Genomic DNA, 16,076 nt, shown 5'->3' with positions numbered 1-16,076 from the left:
GCACCGGCCCCAACCAGGGGTTTCCCCAGAATTTTGTTTCGGATTCTGTATTTTTGCTGGGGGAGTTTGGATATTGATGCATGGAGGAACAACATAACGTAAACGAAATTACATGTGTGATAAAATAAGGCAGAAAAAACATTTTCTAACAAGTACACCTTCTCCAAAAAATACTTTTCATGGCTTGATCGAGGGCTACTTCAGAATTGACTATCTCTACAGGGTACCCCTGGAATTTTCAATTAAAGTTTCTAACATTTCTTCATACATTTATCCAGGGACGTACGAAGAGGTTGGGTACTGGGGGCCCGGAACCCCCCCCCTCCGAAATTCCGACTTTTTTCTAAATTTAGTCTAACTTTACGGGTAATTTTACATATTTTAATATAATTTAACCTTAAATTGTTTTCGGACCTTCCGAAATGATTTGGACCCCTTCCACAATAAATTCCTGCGTACGTCTCTGAGGCAAATACAGATACTTTATCTTTAGGGGTGATATGAAAGGCTATGTATTTTTCTCTGTATCGATCGATGAATTATGGCAACAACCATTCAAACGATTGAAACAGATCAACGTGAAGCTTCCACCACAGCAAGTATATATAACAGGCACGTATCCAGGTGGGACCTGGGGGCTCATGTCCCCTCCGAAACTGAAGCACGTTTTTAATAAACATACTTTTACGTTTTTGAGATTCTTTTGTTTCAAATTACTTCGAGTCTGTGAAAATTTTGGTCAATGTGTTGTCGTCTTCTTTTAAGTCCAAGAACATACCGTGATACCATTGCCCCTTGGTGGAATAAAAAAGAACACTTTTAAATAGGATTAAAATTTCGTTTCTGTTCTGTTTACAACTTTAAATGTAATAGAAGTATACACTCAGTGTTTTCTTGTTATTCTTGTTATATGCTATCGCAGACATTTTCCTTAGTTACATATCTCTCGGAAATATTTGTTTGACTTTCTTTGTGCCACAATACAGTTCGTTCAAACTAAACTGGTTCTTATAATGAAAAGTAAGGAAAAGTTTAAGCAAGAATAGAACTGTTGCATTATATTATTATTATTATTATTTTGAAAACAAATTGATATTTTAAAACATTAGAATTACGTGCTTACGAGTTTTCCCCTTGTCACCCCTCCGCGAAAAGAAAACCTGGATAAGTGCTTAATATATAGTGATTAAATTCCCATCAAATCAAATAAGTTCTCATGTATCCGAACTTGATACATGTATTCAAACTACAGACCAGGAGAGCATAACGTGTTCTACAAGATAAAATTTTGAGATGACCAATTTCACATCACATCACATCAGGATTGTGAAGACAAGGGACGTACTCAGGGAGTGGGTCCGGACCCCCCAATATCCCGACATTTTTGTAAATTTAGTCTAATTTTAGGTTCAATACAAAGTTTAATATAATTTAGCCTCAAATTGTATTTGAACCCGCCCAAAAACTTTCGACCCCTCCCGACATAAATTCCTGCGTACGTCTCTGGTGAAGACTATATCTGAATTCGGTTTCTCGTAATAAATAATATAAACAAAATTTTATATAGGCATATTTAACATTACTGTACTCTTTTGAACAACAGTTTCATGATTTGTTAAGATTGTTTTCTGATTTATAAGATATTATATTAGATTCAGCTAAAAACATACCACCATATTTTAAACGTTATAACATATGTGGCAACAGTAGCGTAACTTGAAGCCTCAGAGTCCCCATAGCCCTTGGTTATGTGCCCCCTGGGCCGCAAGGCTTGTGGGGGCGCAATTTACGCCTATGTGTGGCATATACTATTGGGAAATAAACTATTCAATAAAATGATTCTGACAAGTATTCAGTGACATAAATAGAAAATATTTTGTCCAGCAGGATAAGTGGCGTAACAAGATGAAGGACCAAGAGAGGTGCCCCTCCCTCAATTCTGATAGAGTTTGAGGGGCGTCAAAGGTACATAAGATTCATTTTGCAGCCCTCAATAAAACAAAAAGGAGGCAATATTACAAACAAAAAAGTAAGTATATTAGTTATTTCTTTTGTCGGCGCTGACTGACTACGGTCGCGCCTTCGGTAGAATCTTTTTGTACATAAAGTAGTTACTATATAAATTTTCTTTGTACTGTATATGTGAAATGAACCCTCCAAACATAATGTATAAATAAACATGAATAAAAGAATAAATAATGCTATTGCAGTCACGGGAGATGTAAACATATGCCTTACTCCCTTTATCTATCTGTTAGGGAAGCGTAATAAAATAGGTTTCCCACGACATTTTAAACTTCCGTACTCGGCTGAGTAGTGTTTTCTTTTTTCCTCAAAATCAGCTAAACGGGACGTTTTCCTTCTTTAAAAAGTAGTATTACTGTTTTATTACAAACGGTAATAGTTTTTGGGACTATATTGAGGAATAAGAGCTCAAGATTTAAAATTATCGCACTTTTTCGTACGGTAATCGGGTTTTGATGTACATCTGCGGACAGTCAAATTACTGTACAATTTCCATCCCTAAATCGAACAAAATCTGTTTTTAAATACATTAGTATTTTATTTCGTAACAGAAGAAAAGACTTGATGGGTTGAAAATATATAAATATTGGGAACAGAAGGAAGAAGTTAAAGGGTTACTTACAAAAATAAAAATAACGTAAGTGTATTAGCGCGATATTGCACTCATTGGTACGCGTTTTCGTGCACAGAGAAATAATAATAATAATAATAATAATAATAATAATAATAATAATAATAATAATAATAATAATAATAATAATAATAATAATAATAATAATAATAATAAAACGTATCAGATACTACATAGAAACACATTATATACCAAGCAATACAGAACAAGTAATCATTTCATTTCTTCCTTTTCTCTACTTAAATGTATTTAATTTACTGGTATTTCGTATTCTGAAAATGTACAAGAATGAAGATAAAACAAGAAATTCCCATTTATCAAAAACTTTCAGTACTTTTTTTTTCCCCTTTTTCTGAGACTTCAAGGGGGTCCGAATAATGATGAGAATCTTGAAATTATTTTCATTATTTCGATCACTGGTTCTTAACAATGGCTTAACGCCCCCACAGGCGTTTTCCTTTCTAAACGAGGCTTGGAACAAAAAGGGGCGATTGGAGGGTGTTTGAAATTTCATGACATGTTATAGACTGTTTTCTTATTATTAGACGAAAACTATGACTTATTTTACCAATACACACAAACATACACGTATAAATATACAGAAGAATTGTGTATATATAAAACAATTATGTTCTTTATGTTCATTATTTGTCAACTGATTTGACTGTATTTAACACTTTTTCATTATTGAGATGGCAACATCGAATTAAACAACAAACATTTTCACACACGTTTTTGCGAGCGGAGGCAAGACCGACTGCGATGCTAACTCCATCTCTGGACGGAGAAATAAAACTCGTGAAAGTCCTTGGCTGTTAACCTTCTGCGTCGATTGACCGGTACCACTTGGGGACTCAGTGCCCACACTCTCCTCACTACCTATAAATTGTTCTTACGTCCCGTTCTGACTTACGGCTTTCTTGCCTGGATCTCGGCCGACCCATCCTTCTACACTCGCTTACAAATTCTGGAACGACATGCACTTCGACTTGCTTTCCGCATTCGCCTTCCCAGTCCTACCCGAGAACTATACAATCGAACACCATTTCCGCACATTCTCTATCACTTAGAAACGCTACGTCTTCGCTACATCTCTCGGCGATTTAATTCCCACCACCCTCTGCTTTTTGATACCATCCATCAGTGCGCTCTCATTAGACCCCACACTACACTCCGCCACACTCCCCTCTCACTTCTTTTCACACTCTACCGTTACTCCCTCCCCCCGGACAGCCCAGATCTCATTCTTATCAATGACTTCATCACCGATACAGCCCCTCCATATATCATTCCATCATTCGCACAGTAGTCCTAATGTTTTACCAGGGCTTCCCACTGTCTTCATCAGATTCGGAGCTGCCCCCGAATCAGAAGATAACATGCATTTGTTTCACTAATCTCAACCCGTTGTTGTGATGTCTAATGCACCTCACCATCATACCTTTCCTCTTACCTCATTAATGATTATGGTTAATGGCCATAATGTCCACACACCTACATTATAATTATCTCCCCCCCCCCATATTGGATAAAATACTTCCTTATGAATTATAATTATGAAAAAATATGGTTTAATAAAGTTTAATAAAACTATCAAAACCCAACCATCGTTCTCCACTCCTAGTCGTTCCACTTGCCCCTCTTCCCGATGTAAAGGGCGGTACCCTTTGGACGGGTGCTAGTCGTACGCGACTAGCAAAAAAAAAAACTTTGCAGTTCGATACTCACTCAGAATTCAGAATCGATTATCGATTCACAGGGCTAAGGTCGATTGCTAACGCTCTACGAGCATTGTCTAGCATTTTTTGCTCATTTAGGGAGGATTGTACTGCTACAGACAATCGACATCCCCTTGCAGTCCGTATTGCTGACTCAAGTGGGAGCCCGTGGCCATCATCATATTCGTTTTCTCATCTCTTTTGTGGAGGGCCAGTGCTTGCACTGACCGACATCTCCGCGAGGACGTATTGTTGCCTCAAGTGAGAGCCACAGTGGGCTTCCTCTCGATCGAGGACACTTTAGAACCTCATTCAATAGTTACTTTCATCCTCTTCACCGCAATCTTTTGCGCCCATCTGGATGGCGTCAGGTGGCCATCAGGGACTACCACAGCAACCTCCAGGGCCGTCTCTGAATCCCACGTTAGTGGGCCAGGGGACTGACCGAAGGCATACATCTGCTTCTCAAAGCAAAAATACTGGTAGATCCCGATCACGCACACCGGATAAACATAACACTTCCTCAACTCAGCCACCGTCTAAGCGTCATCACACCATGAGTGAATCATAACAGTCTGTTTCGTCCATGAACCTTGACGACGGTAATGAATTTCTATTTCTGCAAGATTCCTCCAAACCTCGTCTCCATTCATTCTTACTAACTAATTTTGATGCCAAATTTGAAAACACCAAGCTGGCTTTCCAACAGCTCATCAAATACCTACCCCGCGCTTCAGTCGCTCAAATTGTTCGTACACGAAACGGGATAATCTTCAAATCGTATGAGTCAACATTCTTAACCACTGTACGTAACAAATGCAGCTTTGAAATTTTTGGCAAGAATGCTCAAATGAAGCGACTCGACTCCAAGGAATTTAAACAGACGCCACCACCACGAAAACCACCGGCTCTGTCAGTTGTTATTAGGGGGGTTGATCTCTCCCTCACAGACGACGAGATTCAGGAAGAACTCACTCTCGAGGGTCACTCCATACTTAAGTGTATCCGCATTAAAAGCGATCATGGAGCCACGTACATGGTACGAGTTTTAACTAATTCACAAACCACCATTGATGACCTGTTAACTTATGGCGCTCTTATCTATAAAAAGAAGCATAGAGTCGAGCCGTCCAAATCACAGCCACCTTTACCACTGAGATGTGAACGCTGTCAGGCGTACAATTCTCATCCGACTTCGAAATGCACACAACCTAGCAAATGTGGATACTGTAGTGGTGCCCACGACACCAAGGCTTGCACTAACTTAGCTAAGCCCCCTCAATGTTCTACATGCCCGGAGCAGCACCCGACTTATAGTTATCGCTGCAAAGCACGGCCTACAGCTGAGCCTCTAAATCCGGAGCTAACTGTGCCGTTAAGACCTGTTTTACCACCAACTCAGCAAGCTCTACCACTACCAACTGCCGACGAAGCTATTACTATCCAACAACTACTTTCATTTTTCACTATCGCTCTGCAAAATATCCATCCTTTTCTTCGCCAACACATTCTCGGCGTGGTCAACCACTCTGCTCGCCTCATCTTTAAGTGAGGGGGGCGCGGTGGCTCAGTGGTAGAGCGCTCACCTCTGGTGCTTGGGGTCCCGGGTTCAATCCCAGCCCCCGCCAAGTGAACTTTGTGGTGGACAAACACCGTGCTCGTGGGTTTTCTCGGGGTTCTCCCGTTTCCTCCCACTTTCTTCATTCCACCATTTCACTCATCTCTCATCATCACCGTCTCCTTTAGCCTAACCGGCATAACCGTGGGACGTAAAACTCAAAGATTTCATTTCATTTCATTTCATCTTTAAGTGTTCCTTTCAAGCCACCTACTCTGGCCCACACGTTTATTTTCATGTTACCCCACTTGAAGAACATGCATCACCCGAAACTTCCAACCCTTCTGCTGCATCGTAATTATGGGTATTTCTCTATTATTTGTTAATATCCGGTCACTAGCCTCTCACTATACCCTTTTTGAGCAGCTTCTCTTAGAAGAAACCATCCAAGCCTTTCTCATCAACGAAACTCATCTAACCCCATCCATGTCGTTCAAAGTACCTCGCTATACATTTCTTCGTTGCGACTCTGCGATAGCAGCACGCCGAGCAAACGGGGGTGTGGCCATCGGCTTCTATCCTTCAATCAGTCATCGCCAGTATCATCCATCCTTGCCTAATCTGCCAGAGTATCTCATTATTACTCTGTACTTTCGCTCTCTTTACCTTACCATAGCCACCATCTATGTACGCCCTGGACATCCAATCCCCTATTCATTCTTTCAATATATATCCAATACCTTTAAATACTATATCATCATGGCCGACATCAACATTCATAGCCGTCCGGATAATCAAAAACAACGTTTCTTTGATTACATCACTACTCATACCACAGGCAATATTTTTCATATCCCCAAGCCCACTCGACCTATCACTGAAACCACACCAGACGTAGTAATTTCCTCTATCAACCTTTCACAACGGTGCACTCTTGAGGTACTAGATTCCATTGGTAGTGATCATCTTCCCATCAAGCTTCACATAGATCAACCACAGGCTCCTACTCCTCGAGAATTACCAGAACCTCGTCGTATTCCACGCTTCGACCAAGCAAACTGGGAAGATTATCGTTCAACCATTACCGCCGACTTACCCCATATTGTGCCGCCTACAACAGAAGAGGATCTATATAATCGTATCTCCGACATCACCAGCTCTATCCGTCATGCTTCTGACCTCCACATACCAACCACTGCACTAACCAGGTATCAACCTCGCTTACCACCAAGCTACTTACCTCTAATACACCGTTCCCGTGAATTCTTCCGTGAGTTTCAGCGCACTGGGAACTTAGAAGCTCTTCGACATCATCGCAAGCTCCAGCGCACAGTCCGAAATTATGTCAAGGCATATAAACTCCGTAACTGGGTAAAGACTTGCAACACCTTAGCAGAAACTTCCCACCCAACTAAGTACTGGAAGCGTTTTAATATGCTAACGGGCAAGCTTACCCGGACGCCTTATCCATTGCTAATTAACGACTGTCCGCTACATACTGACGAAGAAAAAGCCAACGCTTTTGCCGACCACCTCCAAACTACATTCACACCCTTTTCACCAGACTTTCCCCGGAGGCATCCTACTGACATCTTAAACTTATCAGCACCATATCTACAACCAAGTGAAACGCATATCCTCCCCGGTAATAATGCTCTTACCGCTCCTATCTCTACTGCTGACATCTCATCTGTTGTAACTCGCAAAAAGAATACAGCTCCTGGTCTGGATCGGATAACGTACCGCCACATCAAAGAAGCACCTTACTGTCTTCTCCTCCTTCTTTCTTATATATATACGTTCATTCTCCGTACCGGCTATTTTCCCCCAGACTGGAAAACCTCATCTACCCTCATGTTTCTAAAGCCTAACAAACCTCCAGCTTCTGTTGCATCCTACCGACCGATTCAACTAACCTCCGTATTTAGTAAAATCCTAGAACGCATCATTGTCATCAGACTTCATCTTCATCTCACTACCCATAATCTGTTACCTGTGCATCAGGCTGGTTTCCGTCCTAATTTTAGCATTAACGACCAATTACTCAGACTCATAAATCTCATTACGAATCATTATATTAAATAATACTGCACGTCCGTCTTGCCTCATTCTTTTCGATCTCGAAAAAGCTTTTGATAAAGTCTGGCACTTAGCTCTCATGTTTAAACTTCACCGCTTCCGGCTTCCACTCTCTTATCTCCGCTTCATCTTTCATTTTCTTTCTAACCGCCTCTCTTACGTAACCATCAATAGCTCTCTATCTCATCCTATTTTTATTCACTCTGGTGTACCTCAAGGCTCCGCTCTTTCACCCCTTCTATACCTTTTGTTTGTAGCTGACATGCCGGCACTTCCTCTCAATGTGCACACTTTTCAATATGCCGATGACACTGCTTTTCTTTGCACAGCCCGGACCATTCAACAGATTAATTCTTCTCTCAGCATAGCGATTGATTCCTTCCTTCGATGGTGCAATACGTGGCGACTTCACATCAACTCCACTAAGACGCAGGCAATTGTCTTTATTCCACCTCGCAAGCGCTCTCGAATACAAAAAAATCCGAACCTTCTTAACATCAGAGTCGATGGCACACGAATTCAAACCGCCAAACAGATTACTTACCTAGGTCTCACTATAGATCATCACCTAACTTGGCGGCCATATTTGAAAGAAATCATTCGCAAGGCCTACAATCGACTAAATCTACTTAAACGTCTTATTGGCCCCACCTGGGGATTACAGCCTAATACAGTCCTGAATACCTACAAGGTATTTTTACGTCCCATCTTGACGTACGGCCACCCTGCCTGGGTTAGTGCTTTGCCTTTTTTCTATGCCAAATTGAAAGTACTCGAACGCCATGCTTTCCGTTTAGCTTATCGAATCAAGCTCCCGAGTCCAACGCAGGAGTTGTATGACCGCATAACTTTTCCTACCATACTACATCACATAGAAAAGTTAAGGCTCAAATTCATTACCACCCGATTTCAGCAAAGACATCCTTTACTTCTGGACACCATGGACATCGACCGCCACTACGATCTGGGATATAATTTAGTCACTTGCCCTCTATCTTTGCTCTTCTCCCTTTATCTGAAAACAATTCCACCTGACCACCCCGATCATTTTGTCGCTTCTGCCTACGCTTCCGACCATCTTCCCCATCACGTCTCGCCCACATATGTTGCACTGTGAACTCATCATACTAACAGGGCTTCACTCGTCTTCATCACTGTCCAGAGTAGCCCCTGGACAAGAAGATAACCAGCATTCGTGTTTTAACAACTTGTTTGTGTTTGTCCTGTCAAGTGCACCTCATCATCATCTTTCCCAGCCCTAATGATTATGATCACAAGATCATAATGACCAAGTGGATACCATACTTGTATAATATAATGAAATAAAGATGAAATATAATAAAGTGGTATATATAAAATGATGCTCCAGTCTTCCTACATATCTCTTAGACCAGCTCCAATATCCTCTCTGCCCCAATAATTTCACCTGTCAACCCGGATAGAGGGCGTAACCCTCGCAAGGGAGCTAGCCTTCGGCTAGCAATTAAAAAAAAATTTGCAGTTATAGATGCTGTTACTGCGTAAGACACCAAATATGTAAACTCCTTTTATCGTTGTATCTCAAATTTGCTTTTGCATCACCTCTGTACTACGAGGAAATCTGTGCACTACATGTAAGTCATCTGGATACTACTTCAAATCATCTCTATCGTACATGTAAATCATCTGGGTACTGCGTGTAAATCACCTGTGTGTTACGTGTAAATCATCTGGGTACAGCGTGTAAATCATCTCTGTCCTACATGTGAATCACCTGGGTACTGCGTGTAAATCACCTGTGTGTTACGTGTAAATCATCTCTGTCCTACATGTAAATCACCTGGGTACTACGTGTAAATCACCTGTGTGCTACATGTAAATCACCTGTGTGCTACGTGTAAATCACCGCTGTCCTACATGTAAATCGCCTTGAACTACATGTAAATCAAATACGTGCTACTTGTAAATCACCTGCGCGGTAGGTGTAAAACACTTGTGCAGGACGTGTACGTGTGCATTGCACATGTGCTGTGCACGTGAAGATGTTGAATAGGACCTGGCATGTATATGTGCATCACATGTACAGGCGTGCATTTATACAGATGATGCACATGTTGCATCCGTGCAATTGTACATGTACTATACGGATACTGTACGTGCATTGTGCTGTCTGGGATTGGCGGATTATAGTCCTAGGGTAATTAGGGATGTCTCAGGATTGTTTTCCCCTGAGATCATAGTGTTTTATGGCACTTTGGGGCATTGTGGGAATTTTTGATAAAAATTCTCCCGCCCTTACTATTCAAGATAGAAACTTGAAATTTGGCACACACATTCAGTATACAAAGTACTATTTATCAGATTTTTTTATGGCTACGGTCACACAGGGGGGGCCAGGGGGGCCAAAGTTCGAGAAAAAAATTTTCCCTCCGAAATTTTCACTTTGACATTTTTTCCCGCTTCTGGTATATGGTATGAGCATGCAAGTGGTACAATTCGAAAGCCAGCTCTATTCTGAAGAGAATGAGGTATGAACCATGATCCTAGGATAAATAGTGACGATACAGTAGCTGCTTGACTGAAAGTCTAAAAAATAGCCCAAAAAGCCAGGATCCGGAAAGGGTTAATGAAATTTCTAATGTGTTAATATATATATTGAAATTATTTACGTGTATAGGTAGAGACAAAATAATGGGCCGGGCGAGTATTTTCCTCTTCACCAATTTATTATAAAATTCCTAAATACAATGTCTTCGATTTACACAGAATAAATAGTGTATTTTCTTTTTATTGACCAAATGAAGGAGATTGGTGTTTTGCACGGTGCCTCTTCTCTCAAAGCAGTCTCCAAGGCACCTGCAAGGTTTTGGTAAGTCTTGAAGAAAAAAAAACCCTCAGTCCAAGGCAACTTCGTGAGGTTTTGGCTGTGGTGAGGATCCTTAGTCCAATGCGTCTTCGAGTTAAGGAAAGGTGTACCTCTAATCCAATGCCACCTCGGAGCAGGCGTTGGTTAGTTGATCAGTGGTGAGACTGATAACTGGTTCTCCTCAGACTGCGCTTTTAAAGAAGGCCTCTTGGTGGTTCGTTCCTCCTCGGGCTCCGCCGTCTTGATTTCGTGTCTTCCGTGTTGACTTCTCGTCTGCTTCATTGTTTGTAATCAATAACACGTGTTGTATTGGCATGTGCTTTTGTTGTGATGTGGTGATCCTTACAATATGTAAATTTAAAACATTTTTAACGCGTATCATCACCGTTAACTTTAGTACTGTGTTACGGTATAGACGAGTGAGACCAAATATGGCGTGATGAGTTGATTTTTTGTCACTTCCATTAATATTGGTACAGTAAATGGTAATGTTATTATTACTTAACTCGTAGTGTTAAGAATTATTATTGTTTGCAGTGTATTATAATAATACCGTATGCTTGTATATATTATGCCGTTTTTGTTTATATATATACCGACCATTCACAAGCATCCCACCCTCGTCCGAAAGTTTAATTCGAACACTGCTTATAACAATATTGTTTTACGCTTCCTAATATCCCTGGAGCTGTTCCAGTTTGCCCTCATATGCAATATTACTGTCGCTCTTGTTAAAAGTGCCAAAAGTGACACTACGATACAACTCATCAGCAGTTCCATAAAAATTTTGCTCTGGGTAGTGAAGCTCGTCAAGAAAAACTCCAGGCATATGTAGCTGCTTACCAATAAAAAAAAAGCCTTACTAAATTGCTCTATGAGCATGCAACAAGAATCTGCAGAATAACGTTACGTGTGTGATGTACGCTTAATGTACACCAGAAGCCATTTTCAGACTCTGAGGTACTAAAAAAAATGTATGTTGTGAGTGGCGGCAGCACTTTTTTGAAGAGAAAAAGAATATTGTTGCCGCAATTCAAGGTATTTCATTGTTGGCAAGAAGCAATACGAGAAGAACCGAAACTTTGGCTGCTGACAATAAATGTAGTCTGCTTGATCTTCTGCGGAAGACGCCTTCAACGCCATAACACTTGATGAATCATGTGACTTGTTGAAGAACAAAATGCCTACTTTCATGCGATTTTTGGATATTAAAAGTAAAGCATTTGGGGAATAATTGCTAGCAATATTGCCTTTTAAAAGCAAGACTTGTGGAGAAGATGTATTCAAGGCTTTTGATGACCTAATTACAAAATCAAACATTAGTTATCGATAAAATGGTGTCTCTTTCAACTGGCGGGGCTCCAACGACGATTGGCAAAGAAATGGGACTAGTCAGCCCCTTGTGGGAAACTTAGTGCCATTCTGAAAGAAATAATGGACAGGTTGATTAAGTTAATTACTTTAATGAGGTCTCGTTCTGCTCTTCAGCACAGGCCGGTAGCCAGCCCAAAAATGTAAGGGGGGGGGGACAACTGAAGTTAGGGGGCCCGATCCAATCATATCATAGTTCATCACCGTATTATAGTTCATTTTCAAGCCTACGGTGAAAAGTTTAGGGGTAAGCAAAAATTTTAGGGGGTGCCCCCCTAAACACCCCTGGATACGGGCCTGGTTCAGCACAGACAATTCAAAGAGTTTCTATCTGTGATTCGGTGCATTCTGATTTACTACAATACAACCATGAGCGTTGGCTAAGTAAAGACCAAGTGAATGAATGCTTTTGGCAAATAAAAGAAGAAATAACCTCCTTCTTAGACAACTTGGATACATAGGAAGCAAGGAAGCATCTGGAGTTCCTAGCAAACAAACTTGGCTGGAGTCCCCAATTACACAGAGTGCAGTTGAGGATTTTCGGATTCTGTCATGGAATCCAATCACTGGCTGAACGTTGACAAAAGTCTGCGACTCTAGCCAGAGATTACTTCCACTTACCATGTATTGTAGTTTTTATTTTAACCCTCTTCACTGGGCTGATGTCTCGCCTTTAGTACTAATGGCCCAGGTTTCGTTGCAGGTAATGGGGCGTTTACACTTAGTCGATTTGCGTTCGATTCAGTTGAATTGACGTCACTTTCAACTTAATCGACCATGTAAACGAGACTTCAACTTAATCGCTTGTTGATCGAAGGCGATTAATCGACTGGCAACTGAATTAAAAGACGTTCTATTTTCTGTGGTTGAAATAATTGAACACATCCATCAATCTGATTCGGCCTAGTTGCTTCGATTTAATGGCAAATGCGTGCGACTAAATCGACTAAGTGTAAACGCCCCATACGAGAGAAATCAAATTTGAAACGTATTACGATAGCTCGGATTCCCCTTTAAACTGTTAGTCCGTTTCATATAGCCTCATGTTTGAAAAGAGATGCTAACTCTAATTGTTTTTGAAAAGGTCACTGTTATTTTGGGGAGCTTTGAAACTGACACACATCATACGGACATTTCAATCGCAGCAATCTAATAATAGAAAATTATACGTCTGCTAAGGGTTTTTTCAACCTGCCACGCTTTTCATAATGTATTTTTTCTTTCCATACTGATACTCCGTCTTTTAACTGTAACAACATAAGAAAAAATTGTGTGATCGACCTTGTTTCTATGATAAACAATTTGTGTGTTCGTATGTGAGAATATGTATGCTGTTTGTGTATGAAACCTGTGGGCGTTCTTGTGATATATTTTTTAATCATTTATGAGCAGAAGTAATTTAGCTGTCCTGTGTCATTCACGAAGAATATGCTTATGACATGTAATTATATTTGTTTACTATGTCTGGTGCACGGCTTTTTAGTTTCATCACGTGGGAAGCAAATAAGAGATTTTTAGAGAAGAATAAAATGATATGTGATTGATTTAAAAAAGAAGCATTTGTGCATACATACACCTTTACATAGTTTCAATGAATGCGAAATATCTATACATATGTGTATCTCGTGCCAAAGAAAAAATAAACGAATGTACATTCATAGTGATAAATGGGATCAGATAAGTTGAAAGAATCTAAAAGTGATAAAGTGCAGAAAAAAATGTTAGTTATTAATATCAATACTGTTTTGTTTGCGTTGAGAACTTGATGGATTTTGTAGATTGTGATAGATACTAACTAACTTACGGATAATTAATATGTTTTTATCTTGATAAGAGGTAATGGAAGTTTCCTAAATTTGATAATGAAAGAAATTCAATTCGTGGTACGTATTTTCACATTAAATGCAATGAGAATAAGGGATCAAGCTGTCTTACGAATAAAGAAAATGCATTTGCTTTCTTATAATTTCAGTGTCATAATATACGAAACTTAAAAGATATTTACGGAGTATACTTCTGGAAATGCTGATTTATTCTGGTGAGTGATATCATCAATTTTGTTTTCAATTATGTAGTACGCTTTACCGGTGGTAAAGCATTCTTTCAATAAAGCAAATATGATTCTGATCTCTATAAATATAGTGATACTATATGGCCTACTTAAACGAGTCCGTATGTTTGTTTTGTGGAGTTGCTAATGTGTGTTTAGCTCCCTTACCCTAACAGGCATAATCATGGGATGTTAAACTGAAAGAATCTTTGAGTTTTACGTACTACGGTTATGTCGGCTATGCTAAAGGAGACGGTGATGATGAGAAATGAATTAAATGGTGGAATGAAGAAAGTGGGACGAAACGGGAGAACCAAGAGAAAATCACGAACACGGTTTTGTCCACCACAAAGTTCACTTGGCGCGAGCGGGAACCCCATGCACCAGAGGTGAACTCTCTATTACTGAGCGACGGCGGATCCCGTTAAACTGCAAGAAAGTGCTGTTGGGGTTGAAAAAGTTCTTGGGAGGGGAAATATGATTATTTTCCTCGATTACCTTAAAGGGTATCGGGAACCTCCGAGCACTAGAAACCAAAACACATAGTCCATTTCTTGGTTTGTTGAGTTATAATGTTATTAAAGTGATCGTTGTGATTTGAAGTGGAAATAGAAGCGAAAAAAAAATCACTACACAAAGTAATGTATTCTGATAATAGAAGGACTACATATAAATGTTAGAACTTTGCAGAAAAGAAAAAAAGTAGACTCATATTTCATTTAATACAAAAACAGAGTTACCTGTTCGCTGAACAGAAATGTGAGAACTATTATCAAAATTGGTATATTTTATTAAAAATCTCAAGTAAAATAAGTGTGTCTGGCAACATTGCCATGTGACCGAAGTTACATGTAAACAAGGTAATTAGTCCGCAGCTTTACCGCACGCACAGATAAATCCGAGATATACACCATCTAATAACGGACTTAGGGACTATGGGTGCAAACAAAGTGTGAAGTTTTCGTGAGACGTCCCACAAAATAATCGGACATATCAGACTTTTCGGTTCAATGCGTTAGCCTACGGTCACAGTCCATCCGATTTTTCACTCTGGGTTTTACGGCTGACTGGTCGGCCGACCGCGTCTGCCGACTGCTTGGTCACACTGCAACCGATCCGTCGTCAGTCTGTCTTCTTGTGGGATACAGTATAGACGAGGAATTGCTGCTATTAGAAAATCCTATGTTAAAACTATTACTTTTAGAGCAAGATAGGAGCGAATATGTAAACTATTTTTCAAGAAAGAGAGAAATATGGCGAGTTTCACACGCTATTTTCAAAATTCGTGGAGCAGCCACAGAAGTTTTTTTTTCAGTACTTCAGAATGGAACAGGATAAAATTTGGCACATCTTACAGAAGATCCGAGGACGCATAGAGAAGCAAAGTAATTTTCGAAAATGTATATCACCAGAAGAACGGCTTGCTGTAACATGTCTCAATACTTGCGATGAGTTTTAAACCACCCGCTGTTCTGACGTAGTTTGACAACAAGAATAAAATAATTTGTTTCCGATCGGTGGTCGGTAGAAGTCGGCCGTAGTCGCCAGACCATGTGGGCGCCAGTCTGACCACGTACACTTCTCTCAATGCACTTGTTAATTTCACCGATGTCGTCAGAGTATGTCAGACTAAAAACTCGGTGAAAGTCGGATCCTCTGTGACCATAGGCTTGTCGAATTTTATACAATTGACGACTGAATCATTTCTCGCTATTCTTAACAATATTTTTCATGTTATTATATCGATTAGCTCTTGAAGATTTCTTGCTTTGATATTTGTTGAATTTTTCGTGAAAAAT

Source organism: Thermobia domestica, chromosome 2 (assembly GCF_964235325.1).
Source record: "Thermobia domestica chromosome 2, izTheDome1.hap1.1, whole genome shotgun sequence".
Taxonomy (NCBI): Eukaryota; Metazoa; Arthropoda; class Insecta; order Zygentoma; family Lepismatidae; genus Thermobia; species Thermobia domestica.
The sequence above is the reverse complement of the archived record's forward strand: the minus strand, read 5'-3'. Positions refer to the sequence as shown.